The following is a 19,930-nucleotide window of genomic DNA, read 5'->3' as shown; positions in this document are numbered from 1 at the left end:
TAGTTAACGAATCAAAAAATAACTTAAAAAAAAGTTGCAGAGTTTGATGGGGGACATCATGTTCTGTCATCAGATTGGACCTAGTTTTTCGGGTTTCTTTAATAGCCCATTTAGTTCCTAAACGGTAAGAGATAAAATAACACTTTAAACTAGAAAGTTGTTTTCAAATTTTTGATTAAAACATTTTTTCGAAAAACGTTAGCTTTCGGAGGCAATGTGACTTAAAAATATGTCATCATTACATTTAATCGAAAGAAAATACGCTTTAAGTTTATCGATAATTGTAGTACAAAGTCATGGACACAGGTGAATGTCCTCTGTTTCGCTTGACAACTTTTAATTAAACCATTTATCCGTAGTTAGCGTGTTTTGTTTCGATTAAATGCAATAATGCCATATTTTCTCGTCGCATTTTCTCTCAAAGCTGACAATTTTTGAAAAAATGGTTTAGATAAAATATTTTAGCGTTTTGTAAGGATCGACTTTTAATATAAATTGTTATTCTATCTCTTACCCTTTAAGATCCAAATTGGCTATTAAAGTAACCCGAAGAACTAGGTCCAATCTAATGTCAGAACACGATGTCCCCTATCAAACTCTACAATTTTTGTTTAAGCTATTTTTTGATTGATTAACTACAAAAGGAGATATTTTGGTGTATAGACTAAAATGGTCCACCTTGTATAAAGAGGAAAATTAATTACTTATTTACAGCATATTTATCATTAAAAATGTATTTCAAACGTCGTTGACTATTTTATATTTTTGTTTATTATTTTATACTTATATTTACCAAAAATACCAACTTACGTATATTTAGAAAAAAAAAAAATAAAAAAATAATAATAATAATTGCTGATTTGACTTGACTGGTAATGACTTCAATACTACTGCTATACAACTTTAAAATGTGAAGAAAATTTTCCTCGAATAGTTAGTACTATGTACCTGAATGTTTTATTTGTTTCAATGATTTTTATTTTAAATTTCTTTTAATGGATTTTTTAAAATATGTTGTCTCATCAGTACCCTTTCTTATGTAAGGTTCAATAAACTAATACCAAATTATTTTTATATCCTTTAATTTTATCTCATATTGACATTAACCAAATATTTTTATTAGAATTAAAAAACATTTTATACAAAAAGTTAGTGTCCGACCGAAGGTCGATTTTTGGCCGAAGCCGAAGTCGAAGCCGATTAATCGGCTATCGCCACAACCTTCGGCCGAAGCCGAAGGTTTAAAACATGATTTTAAAACTTTAATATTAAAATTGATCTCTAGAAGTTGATTTAGAGGTTATGATCTTGAGAAGTTGATCTAGAAGACAATCTAAAGATGATTAAAAAAATTACCTTGAAATTTATTTCAAAATAATAACATTTAGAACAATTCGTTCAATTTCGACGTTTGCTAAGAACCTTCGGCCAAAGCTTCGGCTTCGGCCTGAATTCAGGCTGAAGCCGAAGCCGAAGCTTCGGTCGGACACTACAAAAAGTTTAGACACAGTCTTTTACAAAACATTTTTTTAATACCATCGTACACAGATAAATTTCTCTTTATTCCAACTTTTTTGATCTGCATGCGATGGTTCTTGTCAAAACAGTTTAAATCAACTTTAAGCAAACAAGTTTTGTCTATAAGAGCATTTTTAGCCCGTCAGTATGTGTTGAATTAAAAAAAATTATGATTCTGGATAATTAATTTAGTATGAGCTATTAGTCAATAAAATATAAACAGCAATTGAAAATATCAAACCTTAATTTTTACGCAAAGTTAATCTTATACGCAAGTTTCTGAAGATTTACTATTCCCTTGCAAACCATTTTTCTTTCATTTAGTTGATTCTCTTGGGGTCTCAGAGAACTGCGAAGTGACCCCCTTAATTAAGAAACTTTTAAAAGAAAAATTAAGAGGATTTTAAAGAAAATACTAGGTCTTCTGAAACTTGAATGGCACTGAAATTTTGCTAAATTACTAAATTACATTAAAAAAGAAATATATTTATAAATACATCGATGAATATCTGAAAATTGGACATCAAACTTTGTTCTCTTTGATGGGCCTGGTTGGTACAAGATGTCGTCTTTTGAGATGCCAGGAGGGTTTTTAAGAACATCTAGACTGGCACCGACAATTCTTCGTTTACTTCATCTTTGTCCGGCATGTCGTCTGTGGATAAGTAATCGTATAACTTGGAAATTGACCCAATTTTGAAAGATAATATTTCCGAAACTATCGGTACCATAAAAAACGTTCTGGCTTCAAATTGATGAATGAGTCGTCAATATTTGATGAAAAAACAGTCCTTTCGGGTCAAAACGCCCAAAAATAAAATAAGGTCAAAATATTTTATTTTTGAAAATGGCTCCGGTCGCCAGCTTAGGTCGAAAACTTAGGGTTTAACATTGCCTTTACATTACAAACAACATATCAAAAACAGCGCAGGAACTGAGTCGGCTAAGCGAATTTCCTCAGAGATAGAAAAAGTAACACATTTTTCTTAAAATGAATATTGCATTTTTAATTTTCCAATAATTTTCATTTCGAAAGCTAAGCGTCTAGAGAAAAAATCAAAAGAGTACTTTTTTGCTTAAAACTGATCAAAAAATACAAAAATATTTTTATATTGAAAATATCCAAAATTTTGTACTTTGTGTCCAACCTACTCCTTGTTTATCTGTCAATTTTTCTCATTTTAACGGACTTGACCTTTCAAGTACCAAAACCTCCATAGCTCCATTTCCTTCGGAAATTCGCTAAAAAACAAAAATATCTGATTTGATGCAGTGTCTGTTTTTTTCGCAATGAATTAGTGTTTAGCGTGAAGTCAATATAATTACGCTTTCAAGATGATCTCAAATAAACACATTTTTGGGGAAATTTTCTTAATTTAAGCCTAGTACTGAAACGGCTGTTGAGATGGATTTAATATAAATTTTTCCTCAGATGACTTTAAAGATACAGAAGACTGTGACACGTTTGGCATTAGAAATGCGCATTAAGGTTTTCTATTGTTAAATCCAAAAAATCCAATCTTAGTTAGAAATAATAGCTCAAGTTACCATATTTTAAGTTTACCATCGATTCATTACATACTATTGCCAGTTACTTAAATATTTTTTGTTTGTAATATAATTTGTAAAAGTACAAAATACAAAAACAATTATTTCATTGTTTATTTATTTCTTATCCTATAAATAAATAAACAGTATATAAATTAAAAGATATGTACAAAAATTAACTTTATATTGTGAAATGTTAAAAAAAAGAATATTTTATGGAAATATGTATAAACCTAAAATGAAATATATAATTTAAAAGAAATAATTGCTTGCAGTATTATTGGAAAATTTCCCACCAAGAGTGTTTGCCATCAAGCTGGAATAATTATGCTGGTTGTAACAGCCATATGAATTTTCCTATTTTATTAAAAGAAACGAAATTGCATAAATAATATTTTTTAAATGTAAATTAACATAATTTTTTATTTAAATTTGTTTGAAAATATTCTTAAATGGAGTACACTAAGGTGGCGTGGAAACATCTGCATATTATGACGATTACAACTCTTCTAACTTTTTAAATCGTTATATCTCTGAAACGGTGGATGCAGCGAAAAAACTGACATCTACATTTTTTGTCTGAACTCATTTTACGATAAATTTGCTGAAAATCACAAAAACTTGTTTTTGTGACCTTTGTTCCCGAGTAAATTTTTTTCCAGGTGTCGGATCGATGACGATTTAATCTATGGTGGTACCTTGAACAATCATAACAACTTTGAGCTGGGTGCACCTTCACATCTTTTGTATCTTCACTCCTATTTTTTGGTTTAATTTAACCGGATTATATAATTTATAAAAAATAATGCAAGCACTGACATTTCTATACAGAGTATTCAAATAATTAACTCAATCAATTGTTTTCACTTGTTTTTTACTAAATTCTTTCCAAGGAAACTGTAATTAAGAAAAGGAAAAAATCACTAGTGAATTTACCTGTTTGTCTTTAGTTTTCTTCACTACTGTTTGCTTAAAATAATGTCTATTCAACTGATTTTCATCAGTTAACTTACTACATCATAATAAATAACTGTTGTTTTATGGAATTCTCACAATAGCCGCTGTCACACGCACAAGATGTTATTAATTGCGATTCTTGTGCAGTGTCCAGCAGCTGCAATGAGCTCCTTTTTTGAAATAAATATTATATTTTTTGAAAATATGTTCCAAAATTGTGGCAAATCCATCTATCTCACCGCAGCGCTTATTGCAGTTGACGATGATCGTGTAATTGTGCCTCCTTTATTGGTCTAATTATCTGAAACATAAAATGAGCTTTTGTAATAATAGAAAAAATCTTCGGCAATTCTTCAAAATGATAAACGATGTGCTTAGGGGCATAAATCACTCGGGATGCCACCTTGTGTGCGACCCTTCTCATAAAAAGTGTTTTTTTAGCCTTCGTAAACCAACTTGTGGCGCCGTTCTAAAACAAAATTTTCCCTTTTCTCTATTGACCTTTGACAGGAGCTCCTAACCGATGCGGGGCCTATAGGCAGTTCCCTAATCCACCTAATGGTTAATTTGTCACTGACAACGTTCTACTGATATAGGGGAAGGTGTCCTATAATAAATCCTCCTAAGACAATTTCTTTATTAAAGTGTTGCAATATTAGCATGCCAATTTCTTTTGATTTGTTCAAATTTTTAGAACTATTCAATACCTCTCAAAGGGAATCGTTTAACTGACCTTGTATGAATAGGTGGGTAAAATGATCCCATATTCCATTTCCCATTCCGTTTAAATCACCTGATGATAATATCGGTTATCGGAAGAAGTGAACGTGGCGAAAGCAGCGTCGGAGGCTAAAAATACAGTTGAGTGTTGGGGGTATTAAATATCATGGTGGAGTAGAAGGGGTTCAAAATGATCACTAAATCTTAAATAATTAATCATAAACAGTAATAAATTAATGCTCTATTATTTTTAATAATAGAGTTTTTCTTTCATAGCCTATTTATCGATTGCATTTATTGAATTTGTGTTTAATATAAATATAATTGCATAAAGTGTGTTTTTAAACAGGTCAATTTTTCATTTTCTTTTAAAATAATTATATAACTAGAAACTCAAAAAAGTATATATACAGTCGAACCTAGATAAAGATCGTGGTCTTTTTTACGCTTACGATTGGTCTCACAAAACTAATTTCTTGTTTGTACATGCACAGGAATTATTGTTTTTCTCACTTATTGGAAAAACGGTTTTGTCGGTTTTCCGGGTGGTTGCGTTGTAAAAATAAAACGAACTTTTCTGTTAATTTGGCTTTATTTCGAGCCAATTTGTGAAAATTCCATCTTTCTAGCATGTATAGAACAGAAAATCGTTATTTTTTTGTGGTTTTTCGCGCGGTCTCTTAATAATTAACATTCAAGCACTTAAAATGCAACTAGGCCAAAAATTTTTGCGCGATTTCGTTGAGTAAGCTTTGTAATACAAATAAAAATTTTATGCAAATTAATTGTGGGATGAAAATCGTATAATCGCCTTTTTTCAAATTTGACGCTTTTTTTACTCGAAATTTGGAGAGTTTAGAGAGATGTCTAAAAACATTTTTTGCTAATTTTATCGCCAAATATATGATAAAGTTTTTCCGAAGCGATTCGGTCTATAATATTTATTGGTTAAAAAAAATTATTTTAAACATTATCCTACTGGGTTACTCATCGGCAACCTGCACTTTTACGTTCAGGAGCATTTTTTAAAAGAGGTAGCGCAAATATTGTCTTTGTGAAAAATTTATTCATGCTCAATAATGGAGTTTACCTGATCTAGATTGAGGTTTGACACAAAAATAATGTAAGTTAGTTCCACGAAATTGATGCGAATGGGTTATAAATTCGTTCGAATGTTGCTTATAGAGAAACAGGCCAGTATTTAGTTAGGGTTCCAGTTTCTCAAAATAAGAATTATTTATAGAGGTTTTAGGAGGTTAAAACGGTGGAACTTCTCTTTTATCCAAGTCCACTCATTTAGGTTTGACTGTAGTTTTAATAACTGAAAGTTGTATACAGTTCATTTTTATAAATTTAATTATTTATTATTAGTTTTTTTTTTAACTAAAACATCTGTTTATCTTCTCAGTGTCTAACAAAGACAAGAAGATACTTATTTTATATACCTATCAATTATTGTTTTGAATTGAATCAAGTATTCTCTGGCAACAATCGATGGTTTTTTATTAGCATTTGGTATTTTGTCAAAGGAAATTAATAACTTTACAAATTTTTATTTTAGTTCACCTGTTAGAATATATCGTGTGCATGTAAATTCAATTATGCATGTCAGTCAAATTTTTCAATAAAATTTTCTATTACTTCTAATCGAGACAGACCTTTGACATTTTATTTATTTACGCAGGCACGTGGATTTAGAAATTTGGCTACTCTTAGTAGTTTTAAAAATTGTTCCCTCTTGAATTTTATGTAAATCTACCGTCGACCGTCGACCTTTTGTTTTGTTGTTTATGGAAGCGGTGCTCCTTAACAAAAATCTCGTTTACCTTGTTTTTTGGCCAGCGAGTATTTCACCACTGTTTTCAATCTTCGTTTTATTCACCGCCTGTCTCTTTTATCAGCGCCTTTTTCAATATTTTCACTACTGTCAAGTTCCAAATTTTCGCGGATAAAACAAATTTTTAAAGTTTAAGCCAAAATTCATCTCTCTTCAATACTTGCCGCCCTAGTCACGTGCTTACAAAGCTTGTGTGGTAAATCCGGGCTTGCATTTACGTGTATAAAATTCGATGGTTGGGGTTAAAAAATCGCTAAATACAGTTTTAGTCAAGGGTGCAAATTAAACATCACCTTTCTTTGTGAAAAATTTTGTCTCCTTCTATCTGACTTAAGATGGTGACATATGCGTGAAACTCGAAAAATAAGTATAATCGAGGAAAATGCTTCAAACGAAAAATGTTAATTTCAAAGGCACACGTCTTATACTGGATTGAATTCAATCTAAGTTTTTCAGTTCAGCTAAAGCCTCACTTTAATTCATAGCTGGCAAACATTTTTTTGTAAACCGAATAGTTTAGACAGTATATGATAGAAAAAATTCTCTATATACCCGCTTTTTGTTCGTTTTTTCATTAAATTTGAACAAAAATGGTTTTTACAGAAAAACAAACCACTTTATTGGTAATTTTTTTCGAAGAGTGCCTAGATTCCGTAGAAGACATATGCAATAACAATTTTCAGTTAAACTTTTCAGTCCGTTTTTGTCTAAACTATACGGTTTGCGGAAAAATATCTCGAACAAAAAATATTACCTTTTTAATTGATAACAAATTTCTAATTTAAAGTGTTCATCTATCTATTATCAGATATGCAATAGAGTGAGCTTTTCATTGAGCCTGAAAATCTGGGTAAAGTTTAATGCCTGCGTAAGATGTGCGGCGCCTATAGAAAGAATAAATTTATTTTCGAGTTTCAAGGATATGCCACACTTTAAAAAAGTCACCCTGTATGTATATGCTGATTGAGTATAGCACAGCACGGGAATAGTTTATATCGTTATTTGAATGGGATAGAGTGAATAATATGGTTTATTTTAAGAAAATATAACCAATTGGATGCTTTCTTGTTAAGTTTGGTAGAAATCTGTTAAGACGTTTAAAAAAAACGGAAATTTTTCAAAATATCCTTGTTATTGAATTCTAAATACATTTGCAGAACGACCATAATATTAAAAAAAAAATTGAATTAAACGTAATAAATTTAGTTTATTTGATTGATGAAATATCAATACGACCGCGACGTTCAACATTATAACTGAAAATTGTAATTGCAATTTGAAAAATATATTGAAATGTCAACGACATAATATTTAAAAACCCTGACTTTGTTAATATAAAAGAGCGAAAATTTTGTCATACAGACTTTTATAGATACCTCTTATTGCGTAACTCATAGTCTTCTTATTGCGTAACTCATCTTTAAGTAAACTCCATCGGTAAATTTATGATTTACTAATATATATATCTAATAATTCAATCATTTCTGATATCCGAAACACAAAAATGTACACCACTTTAAGAATAAGCTATATACAGGGTTATTCATGTTATTCGACACGAGATATAAAGGCTAAACTGCTTGGTTTTGAGAAAATTTGATTTCTGAGATAGATGGAGGCTTATTGGCTTTCGTAATATATAGGATTTTCGAAAAATACGAAAAGTATCAAAGTTGTGTTTTTTTAAATGGAACAACCCATATATTATTTTATTTTCAAGTTCTACCTTTAAATAAAAGTGAGTCGCATTGAGGTTTATTTCATTTAAAATTCACGGTTTTCGAAATATTCTTCATTTTCTGAAAATGAAGTCATTTGAACGTATAAATTCTCAAAGCCTATATCCGGTTGTCAAGCCAACTTCAACTAGGAGTCCACTAATCGATTGAGTTTTCTGCCACAGTTATGAATTTTCGAACTATGTAATACAGGTCGTGATAATATTATGTCTAGAAAATTGAGATTTTGAAAAAAAAAATAATTTCTTTTTTTTGACAAAAATGGAGAGATCATATATAAGTTTTATAATAAAACTGTTTTTATTTTTCCATGATAATTTTAAAGTTAGAGACATTTTTAAAAGAACTTATTAAAAGATAAACGAAAACGCCGGACAAAAAAAAAAGTTCGTAAAAGATCGTGTAACGTCATAATGTTAATTAAAAATTGTATACAGTGTATACTATTCAATTAACATTATTACGTCATAACGCTGTTTTATTAACATTTTTTTGTCGGGCATTTTCGTTTCTCTTTTGAAAAGTTTTTTCCAAAACTGTCTGTAACTTTAAAATTATGTATCATGAAAAAATAAAAACAGTTTTGCTATAAAACATTAAATAGAACATCCTGTATTTTATGTCAATAGCAGTTGTAAAATGTAAGTCTTTATCAAATACTATCAACTTTCCTATAGCTTACTGTTTATGTTTTTACGGAAATTGCAAATTTTTCTAATGCGAACTAATTTTTACATATTTAATATTCAGAATGAAAAACCCATTAAAAGAAAACATGTGAAATTGCCTCTTTTGATAAGCCAGAATGTCTTGTAACAAACAGCAAGTTTAAAACAAAATATTTTTAGATAGCTACGAAAGTGATTCTAAGTTGAAAATATAGTTTAAAATAAAATTGAATATTACCATTTTTCAGTTGGAAGTCAAATCACAAATTTTAAAAATTAACTGTTAAAGTACTTCATCATCACCGCGACACATTAAAGAAAAAATTACCATATTAATCACAATTATTAAATTAATATAATTGTTTATAATAACCAATACAATTAATTAAAAAAATAAAAATAAAACTAACTTTAAAAGATCATTGTTCATTAAATTCCACAGACTATATATATATATAATAATATTTTTAATTAAATAATTTAAAATAAAAAAATTGAAATAAAATTCACCACTGTTCATCAACACTGATTAGAGAATTATAAATACACATATAAATATGACACGTCAAAGCCAATTAAAAATATTAATAATAAATAAATATTATTAAAGTATTTAGATCATTTTATTGTTGTGTGTATTGTTTGAAAAACTTTAAAACACTGAAGCTGTTCATTGTTTGTAACGCGCTCTTTATAGGGAGGAAGTTACTATGTAAAAAAAAAAATATTAACTACCCCTTCCGTCTTTTATGATGTGAGGGTGGAATATTATTTAATTTCTAATAATATCAATATAATATATATAAAACTGACCAAAGAACTCTTATCTGTGTTTTATATATGTAAATGTATACCTATGTATTTATTAAGTATTTGTAATAAATATGAAGGAAGGAATCAACCACATATATTATACATGTATGTGCTTAATAAATAAAGAGGATTCATTATTACTAAATATTTTTTATACTTTATCGAATATTAAAAGTTCAGTTATAAACAGTTCAGGAATATACTCTGAGCGACTCATAGTGGAGTATTTATATCAATTTTCTGGTCAATAGTCAGAAAACTCAACTTTTTTGTTTTGTATTGAAAATTGTTATTTTGGTGTAGTTTGATAACCACTTCATTATAAACAGGCCACTTAATCCACCTCAACTTCGTCCCCGCCTGTTTTGTAAGCAGCAATCTACCTGTTCTTATGGATGCTTGTTATTATTGTTGCCCCTTTAGATTTACCGTGTCATTCAATTTATTTCTACTGTATTTATTAGTGCAATTCAGTAAAGATTTATATTGGATATTGAAAACGAAGGTTTGTGCTTTTTTAACTAGTATTAATATAAAAGGTTATGGCATAAGCAGAAGAAATTAAATAAATTGAAGAAGAAAATGAATTAATTGGGTTTGAAGACGAATATGATGAAAACAAATAAGACTAACAATTTTTTTTTATTGCCAAATAAAAAGCACTTTTGGATGTAAATAGTCTTTTTAATCAATTTTGAGTATAAAAATCCCTTCGTTATATCTTGGTCAGAAATTTCAAATAAATACTCCACTGAGTGGAATGCGACTGAGAACGGACAGAATAGGATCTTGTTCCTACATACGATGATCAATCGTGGACAGAAAATGAAAACAACGAGATGATAACCATAGATCTCATTGTTCTTACATAAGATCAAAAAGAAATGAGAATCACCAGGTCGTTACAACAGCTTTAGTAAATACCTACGCCTCGATAGTCTAAGCAGAAGTGTATGCCATTAATAAATGTACAATAGAAAACTTTCAACGAAACAGATAGTCAGTCATGCGCTAAATAAACTAAAAAACTGTTTTGTTTTTAAAAATCTGGGTTAACATAACATAGCCATTATATGTTGGATATACGGACATTCGAAAATTGAATGAATCGAAACGGCAGATTAATTACCCAAAATGAGTGCATGTAGAATTAAACAGTCTAGAACCATTTCTTAGGGTATCAGAGAGCACAATAAAAGCTAAAATAATAGAATGAATGATATATGAGTCCAACCGCTCTTAGGCAGGTTAGGTTAGATTATATTGGCTGTCCACGAAGGACACACTTAGGTTATAGAGCCCATTGTGATACCATATATGTGTTTTACCATCTTTCTGCTGATAATTTCATTTATCAGCTCCTCAATTTTAGAGGCTGAGTGCACTTCCTTCATGCATATGCCATGCACTACATCAGCCCATCACAACTATTAATTAAATTAATTTTGTTGCGTCGGAAGGAAAAATCTTTCCAAAAGGCTTTTCTTTGGAAAAATCATTTGAGAATACTTAATTGTGTGAACTCATTAAGCATGTGGACAAAATCAATCTTATAGGGAACGATTTCTACTCATTTTGTCATGAACGGGAAGAATTAGAAATACACATTCTGTGTGAATGCGAAAGCTTCTCTCTCAAACAACACCAACACTTAGTGTGGACTGATATCGACACAAGTGAAATAAATGAAGTGTAGTCCAGAAATACCCTGAAGTTTATTAATGCTGTATGACTTCTGATGAACCTTTCCAAGACACCAAACAGGCCCTAATAAGGTACAATAGATCAAACTGATAGCAGTACAAATGATTTTCCAGGACTGAAAACCTTATATAAGGCTTTACATAGGTTGTGAAATTTCCAAGAGCCTGTCTTATTGAAATATTTTTTATCTAATAGTACCTACAGCACATCGAGAGTATTTTCTCAAAAGCTATTTGGAGAAAATAAACTCTTCGTAATATAGCTTTATGGAATTCAATAGAGTTAACGAATAACAGAAAATATTTGGTTTTTTTATTTCGTACAAAGCCAGTTAAAAAACCGCAAGGACACTTTTTAAGATGGTCTCCGAAAATCATTTTTCAACCGCTGAATTTTCAAATTAACGATTAGATATTAGCATAAAAATTTGAAAAAAAAATGTTTAAATTTTTTAATATCATATTCGAGAAAATATACTGTTTGAAACCAATAATATAGCGCCAATTTTAGCGAAAATATTACAATTAACTTCTATTTATCCGTTCTGTGTGAAAATATGGATTTAAGGATAGTCCAAAGTCTCAAAAATATATGATTCACTCAAAAATTTTCCTCTCTTAAATTTTGCAATTAGTTCTAAATTTCCGAAATCCAATTATTTAGCAAAATAATGTTAACCAGTTTTATTCAAAATATGATGTTCCTTAATTTAATAACAATGTTGTCAAAGACTCAATTTTTACGATATATGCGGAAGAACTTTGCGAGTAGCATACAAAGTTCTAACATATTCAGGAATAACGGGATTGAGGTAGAGGCAATTGTTTTTATGTAGGCTATAGCGGTATGTGTTGAGGGTAATATATTACAACTTGTGACTCCGAAATGGATCCAAAATAGTTTTCTGCATTTTTTCCGACATGCAGGAAATATGACGATTGAACTGCTGGCCAATGATTATACATATGAGCTGGTTTGGATCTCCAGCCAATGCTGTAATCGTAAAAGTAGCAGAACGTAGACGGTATATAGCTTGTAAAAATCAGGGGGTATACATCTCGAGGAAGTGTACACACCCTTGGAAGGAAGACATCGAAAACTTGGATGGTCACAACAATAAATAATAACGCTATTAAGAAAATAATATTTGGGTATAGAAACACTTTATAGCTAGAAGAATGAATCATTCGATTTTAAAACTATTAGAATCACAAAAAGGACCATATAATTCTCATTCTCTGTCTCTATGTCTAGAGATCCTTTTCGGTATGAAGAATGTACGTGAAAGATGCAACAATGCAAGTTGACTATCAAACACATATTTCTCATGCCTTTGCGGTAGAAAGGAGTAAACCATAAACATTAAGGATTATTTGAAAACAAATGGATGTCATGCTGAAACACCTGTAAAAGAAATAACTTATTTTACAATTAAAAATGAGTGTCTCTATTATTTCTTAAATTCTTAATTTCTTAAATATTATTAGAAGAGATTTTTGCTTTCCGAATAATTACGTTACATTAATTATCGATAATTAATCGAAAATAGAGCAACAGTTCTACGGAGTGTAAGAAAAGTATGAACCCGTTTTGATTTTGTCATAGAAATGAATTCCGTTGGCGACAAAATAATTTTAGTAAATTATAATACTTTAAAAATATTTTTCAGTTTTTAAATAATTTATGTAAAACACATTGATTTTACTTTACTTTTGATCCATTTAAAAGTATTTCCTCACCTAATACTCATAAAAGGCAAATCTTAAACGAAAACACCAAAAAATTTTGATTTGATTTATCATTTCAAGGAGATTTTGAATAAAAAATTTCTTGAACATTGCGGATAGTTTTTTATTGTAACGACCATTGCGTGTATTGAAAATTATCCTTCATTTTTATACTTCATACTAAATCGAATTACCTAGTTATTTGTCACTTAGAAACCTAACAATTGCTGTTATTATGATGTAATTCACATTTTTTTTCTAAGTATGTAGAAAAAAATATAGCTTCTAGGTTTATACACTTATTTACAAAAATTTAAACCCATATAAGCAGCACTCTCCGTGATAAAGAAAAGCTACGAAGAAGCTAATATTTTTCGCTATGATAAAGTGCTATTAAGACCAATATTTTTTAATCAATATTGAAATTGGTTTTAATATAAAAAAAGTACCTACTCACTGGAACAGAATTTTTGGTTGGGTAAATGTGTCTTTTTGCAGTTCAAAAAAATGAAAATCTGTGTGTTATGAAGAAATTTTGTTTTATCATAAAAGAAAATTGTTTATCGTAGCTTATATATTAAACATAGAATGTTATCGGAAGAATTTAAAGTTCCAATTGTTTCAATTGTTCATATTTACCAAAATGTGTATCCAAATCGGATTAGAAATATTTGTATGGCTGGACTAGAAAAAGAGGCAAATAATTTTATACCAATTCGAAAATATCTTTCACAAAAGTCTCAAGATCTCGAGATAACAAATTCTATTTTAAGAAACCAAATTCGTGAACGGAGGCATTCTGTTTGACGAAAACTATGTTCACGTTCGTACAATACTTGAGAGCCATATTTAGGAATATTTCTGGAGTAATTTGGTGCGTCCTTTATAATTTTTGGATTAAAAAATTTGTTTCGATAACATATTTTGAGAAAACATATTTTTACAAAAAAATTACGATATACAATATTCACCTAGTTGTCACCAACCTGACGTGGACTTTTGGTATTCCAACGAAATTTAATGAGCTAGAAAATTGATTCATCATTTATCGATTTAGATAACAGATTTTCTCGTCACAATTTTTATCGAGTTTACACATTAACAATTCAAATAACAACGATTAAGCCAGATGTTTTGTGACTTACTATAATTGTAGCATCTCATAATTGTTTGTTTAATTAATATAAAAAAATAATTTGATCAAATTCCGCACATAACAAAATATAAATTTTTCATTGCACTGAATTGCATAGAAATAAATGCAAATGTCATATACCTACCTACATTCGATTATTCGATATTCGTTTCTAATGGCGTTATTCAATTAAGAAGCGGGAAAGTTATAAATTTTCCTCATTGAATTTTTATGATAAGGCATTACCTACATATTTGGAAATTATTGTGATCATTTGAAATGATTTATTTAACTTCAAAATTTATTTGCCATAATATTATATTATAGGACTAGAGATATTCAAAAAATTCGAATAAAACCAGTATATGGAAGGGCAGAGTCGTCAGATTTTGACTCAACTATGGAATGATTTAATGATCTTCCTGTTCTAAATATTCAGGTTTTCTTTAAACATAAGAACGATTATGGCCACTATTATTTTAGAATTTCGCTCGGCAAATGAGGTACTTTCTTTAGTGCCGTTTGAGCATTTTCAATTTAGTGGGAAGATTCCTGTTAGTTAAATTTTATTCTGCAATCATCAAAACGCAAAGTCGGACGCCTAATACTCCTCGAATGTTTGAAACAAAGTTCAACATTTTCGTGATAATTTTTTGATTTTGTGATTGAATAATTTTGGATATAGTCAATGGTATTTAAAACCAAAAAATCATGCAGTGTCGATCGAGTCTACAATTAGAGTTTCAGGAATTATTTCTGAAAATATTTGTAAAAGAAATTGAGGATGAGAGAGGTTCAAGGGTATTGGATATTCGTTTTCAAGTTTATTAACTTTAAATTATGTAATTCTATACCATTCGATAGTTAAAAATCTGGCGATTCAGTTTTATGATATTTTTGTTACTTCCATCTTCAGTTTTTGTTTTTAAATAATTATTTTATAGTTTTGGTAGCTTTTATCTGCGACTTCGCTCGAATATTGTTAACTTTCTTGATACCCTCCGGTTTGAGCCTTGGCTGACTAGCCAAGTTGCTACATTTTTATAGGCAGGCAATTTAGACTTCTTCTACAAGTGGTAATGCGCGTACCCAGTTTTTGACTCAAAGAGAGACAGACAAACCAGGAATTTTTGGTCTAAAAATTTTATAAATTAAACAGTAACATAAACACATACTTAGCCAACTGAATCAATCGTAAATCCAAATCCAAGATGTTCTTAATCGATCCATGTATGAAAAATGACAAAAATTGTTGGGATAAATTTAAAGCTCAAATTCTCAGGTCTGCATATAATTTTTTTTAAAGCTTCTTATAGATTTTGACCCAGAGAAACTGGGTAACAAATTAAAAAACTACTATCACGTCAGATTCTCTTGCCAAACTCGGGGATAATAGGGAGGACACTGGCTCAAGATAACAAATTAACGATACCTGATTAGTGATAAACTCTGCGGGAAACAGAAGATCGAAACCGAAAACATGCTTACAGGAGCATCAAGAAGAACACGAAAATATTTCACAGACAAAAAAGGTAAACTCACAATTCAGCGGTTAGTATCATCCCTAGTATTCACCCAATTCAATTTCAAGGAGTGTTATCTTCCCTACGTGATAGAAGGAAATAGATATTAATTTTGGATTCAGCATTATAATAAACATTTAATTCATAAAAAATATCCACATTTTTACTGTTTTGGATTTACCAACGAATTTATGGTAATAGTAGGTTAGCTTATATTGGCTGTCCACGAAGGACACACTTAGGCTATAGAGCCCATTGTGATACCATATATGTGTTTTACCACCTTTCCGCAGATAATTTCATTTATCATCTCCTTAATTTCAGAGGCTGAGTGCACCTCCTTTAAGCATTTACCATGCACTACACTAGCCCGTAGAAATTGGTTACGCCTTAACCAGCTGAACTAATAGGGCGATAATTTATGGTAATAGTATTTCGATCATAATACCTACGTATTACCAAGATAATTTTTTACGACTTTTTATCAATTTTTTAAAATATTTTATATTTATTCTGATTTCAACCACAGATTGCGATTCGATGCAGATCCTCTTTGAGCAGTTTTAACTCACACATATCTAAGATATACCACCGTGTGACCATTCCGTGTGTACGGAAGTCACATGACGGGATACTATCAATTCTTTTTTATAAAAAAAAATTATTAGAAACTAATTTGATGATTATTATTTTTCGTTGTTAGAATATTTTCTATACACGGTAAAAAAAAAACACTGATAATACATTTTTCCGGCATATTGTATTATTAAAGATGCCCCACATGTGATTAGGGGTCAGTTAATATATTCCGTGTCGGGGGGTGAGTAACAGAGAAAGAGAGAGACACAATTGAAAGATTCGTGGTGAGTATTACAGGATTAGTTTACTGCAGCCCGTGCCATTTACTTGCTGCAAGAAACCTTTTAAGTGATCACCGCCTGGTTATGTAAAACAAAACAAAAAATGAATACCACCTTATCATCTATACATCCCCACACCCAACTACAAAATGAGGGTTTCTAAAACAAAAACACATTATCTACTTTTTTAAATAACTGCTGAAAGTAATTAATGCTATGAATAAATATCGAAAGGGGGGCTAGAAATTTTCAATTAATAAAAATCATTGGTTCTTTTTTACAAGCTTTTATTTATAGCCCACAGAAATAAGACAAAAAAAGGAGATCTGCTTAAAAAAATATCTTTATTTCGATGCAAGAAATGACTTATGAATCGAAAAAAAATTATTCAAGGTAAAAGTTAGTTAATCCATAATCCATATATATAATATATATATATTATAAATGTGAAAGTAAGCATGCTTGTTTGTTTGTTTGTTTGTTTGTTACGCTTTCACGCTGATACTAGCGAATGGTTTTTTTTTAAATGAAACTTTACGGCAATATAGCTGATATATCAGAATAACACATGAACTATAATTTATAAAGATATATTAAAAAATAAATAAAATTTAATTTGACATTTCCCATTTTTTTAAATTTTACAGAAATCTTTAATTTATGGTTCAAAATGATGATTATAAATGGAGTAGATCTATGATCATTATTTTGGACAATAAATTAAAGAATATTCTGTAAAAATTTAAAATATTAAATGTCAAACAAATCATGGTCAACTTTTCTGATATACTCAATGAATTATGACTATTTTACATTTCATAAAATTGAAAACTGTGTATATCAAGAGAGGGTGGAGGCTATAAAGCGGTGGTTTTTACTTTTAAGCCCAGTGAAGCGGGCGGGTATCAATCTAGTATATTTGTTAGTTTCTTACGTAAAAGTAGTTACGCGGTAGTTCCTTACGCAAAAACTACCGAATGAGCCGGCGGGTATTAAGCTAGTTTTACATAAAAAAGGTTCTGGACAAAATATCCGCATTATTATTATTTTTATTAAGAACCTTTTTATGTAAAATTAACTCACAAATTTTAATAATAGATAAAACTATCATAAACTGAATAGTTTTTTAGATACTTGAAAAAAACATATATTCGCGACCTTTGACCATGAATGATTTTTTTGGGAACATGATTTTGCAATGGATTGCAATAGGTCATTTATTGCATCCGAATAAAGAAAATCTCGGTGAAAAACTTAATATTCCGGTGGAAAACATATGATTTGCATTTGGTTCAAAAGTAGGTAATTTTTCTCAAGGGAATTGATATCAGTATTTATTTTAAAATTAAAAGTGTTTTTTTATGTCAGTTCTATTTTTTTTTTTAAATTATTATTTTTCCACAAAAATGTCAAAGCCTTTTTTATTCGTTAATACCCACACACATATATGTTTTTATATGGGTCAGTCAATTGTCCTTTGATGCTCATTGATATTTGTTTAACAAATAATCAATCAATCATATATTAATAGTAAATTAATTGAAATTTATACGTTAATTCCTACATGAATGCATACGTGCGAAAGATTTTCATCATTAATTAGTAATTTAAGGTAGTACAATCGTAAAATGGCTTTTCTTTGGAAATTCAATAAAATTGAAATATAAGATTAATAGGTATTGAGTAAAAATGTAAATTTTTCCACTATCTGTGCACAGGGGCTGTCCACGAAGGACACACTTAGGCTATAGAGCCCATTGTGATACCATATATGTGTTTTGCCACCTTTCCGCTGATAATTTCATTTATCAGCTCCTCAATTTCAGAGGCTGAGTGCACCTCCTTCATGCATATACCATGCATTACACTAGCCCATCCCAACTAAATTAATTTTGTTGCGTCGGCGGGAATCGAACCTCTTACCCTTAGTATACCGCGGACGGAATTGGTTAGGCCTTAACCAACTGAGCTAATAGAGCGACTACCGAAAGTTAAGGTCCAGGTAAAAAATTTTCTAACAAAAGTTGCAGCAAAAAACAAAACAAAAATCTATTCGCAAAAAACATGTGGTATCGTTTGAAAAACAAAGTAGATCCTTGTTATATCATGACGTTTCGTTCGAAAAAACTAAATACCGATTAATCTATAACACCGAAGATATATATTTAAATTATTTATTTGATTGTATAAAAAGTTACATAATGTTTATGTATTTGAAGGAGATGCTTGCTTGTCGATGTAAATGGTCGAACTAAATTATTAAAATTCGATTCTTATTGAAGTAATCTTGGTTTTCATTTAAACTATTTTTTATTGGATAACTTGATTCCATTACAAATCTTAAAAATGAGTCGATAAAGAGTTTTCGCGTTTTATGATTTACGGATAGATATTTGTGCTTATAAAATGTTTGAGAAACACTATTAAAAAAATGTATAATATTGACTGAAGAGGATGAGTTGATAATTGGTAACACAATACTCTTTCCGTGTCAGGAATTAACATCAGAACATTTTTTTTAACAGGATATAGAATTTACGATGTAACCAATATGTTATTTAAATATTTTTATTCTGTAAATGACCTTTTTAAACAAACAAATATTTGATATAATAATTTATTAAATAAAATTTTATTTATTAATAAACATATGTATTTAATAAAAGCACTTTAGACAATTTAACTTAGATTACAATAGTGATTTAAATATTTAATGATCAAAAGTAGTGTTAATGAGAACTCTAGGCATTTGAAACAAAAAATCAAATTTGGCTAAGGATCTAGACAAATTTTTTGTATTAAACAGGTCTTTAGTTAGAAAATGCATTTGAATAAAACTAGCATCAGTTGCCACAATCCCTTTAAAAAAATTTCTAAGTTACTCCGTTCATTTTTATTCAAGTTTACTTTGAAATATAACAATTTAATAATTTTTTAAAGTATGTAAAAATCCTAGTGTACTTTTATTTTTCAATTTTACACCTTTTATCGTGATTTTTCGAAGTCAACGAGCTAAATTTTTGGAATAAGCGAGATATTTTGGGGAAGTGGATATCTAACAATTGATCAAGGTTCCGACCCATTTTCTGACTACCAAATTATACCAGTTTATATTATCAATACGTCTTAGTTTTCAGAAAACGTTTAGACTTTTAGATTTCTTGTATAATTTAATCCGTGG

The sequence above is a fragment of the Chrysoperla carnea genome, chromosome 2, assembly GCF_905475395.1.
Source record: "Chrysoperla carnea chromosome 2, inChrCarn1.1, whole genome shotgun sequence".
In the NCBI taxonomy this organism is placed as follows: Eukaryota; Metazoa; Arthropoda; class Insecta; order Neuroptera; family Chrysopidae; genus Chrysoperla; species Chrysoperla carnea.
Note: the sequence above shows the minus strand (reverse complement) of the source record.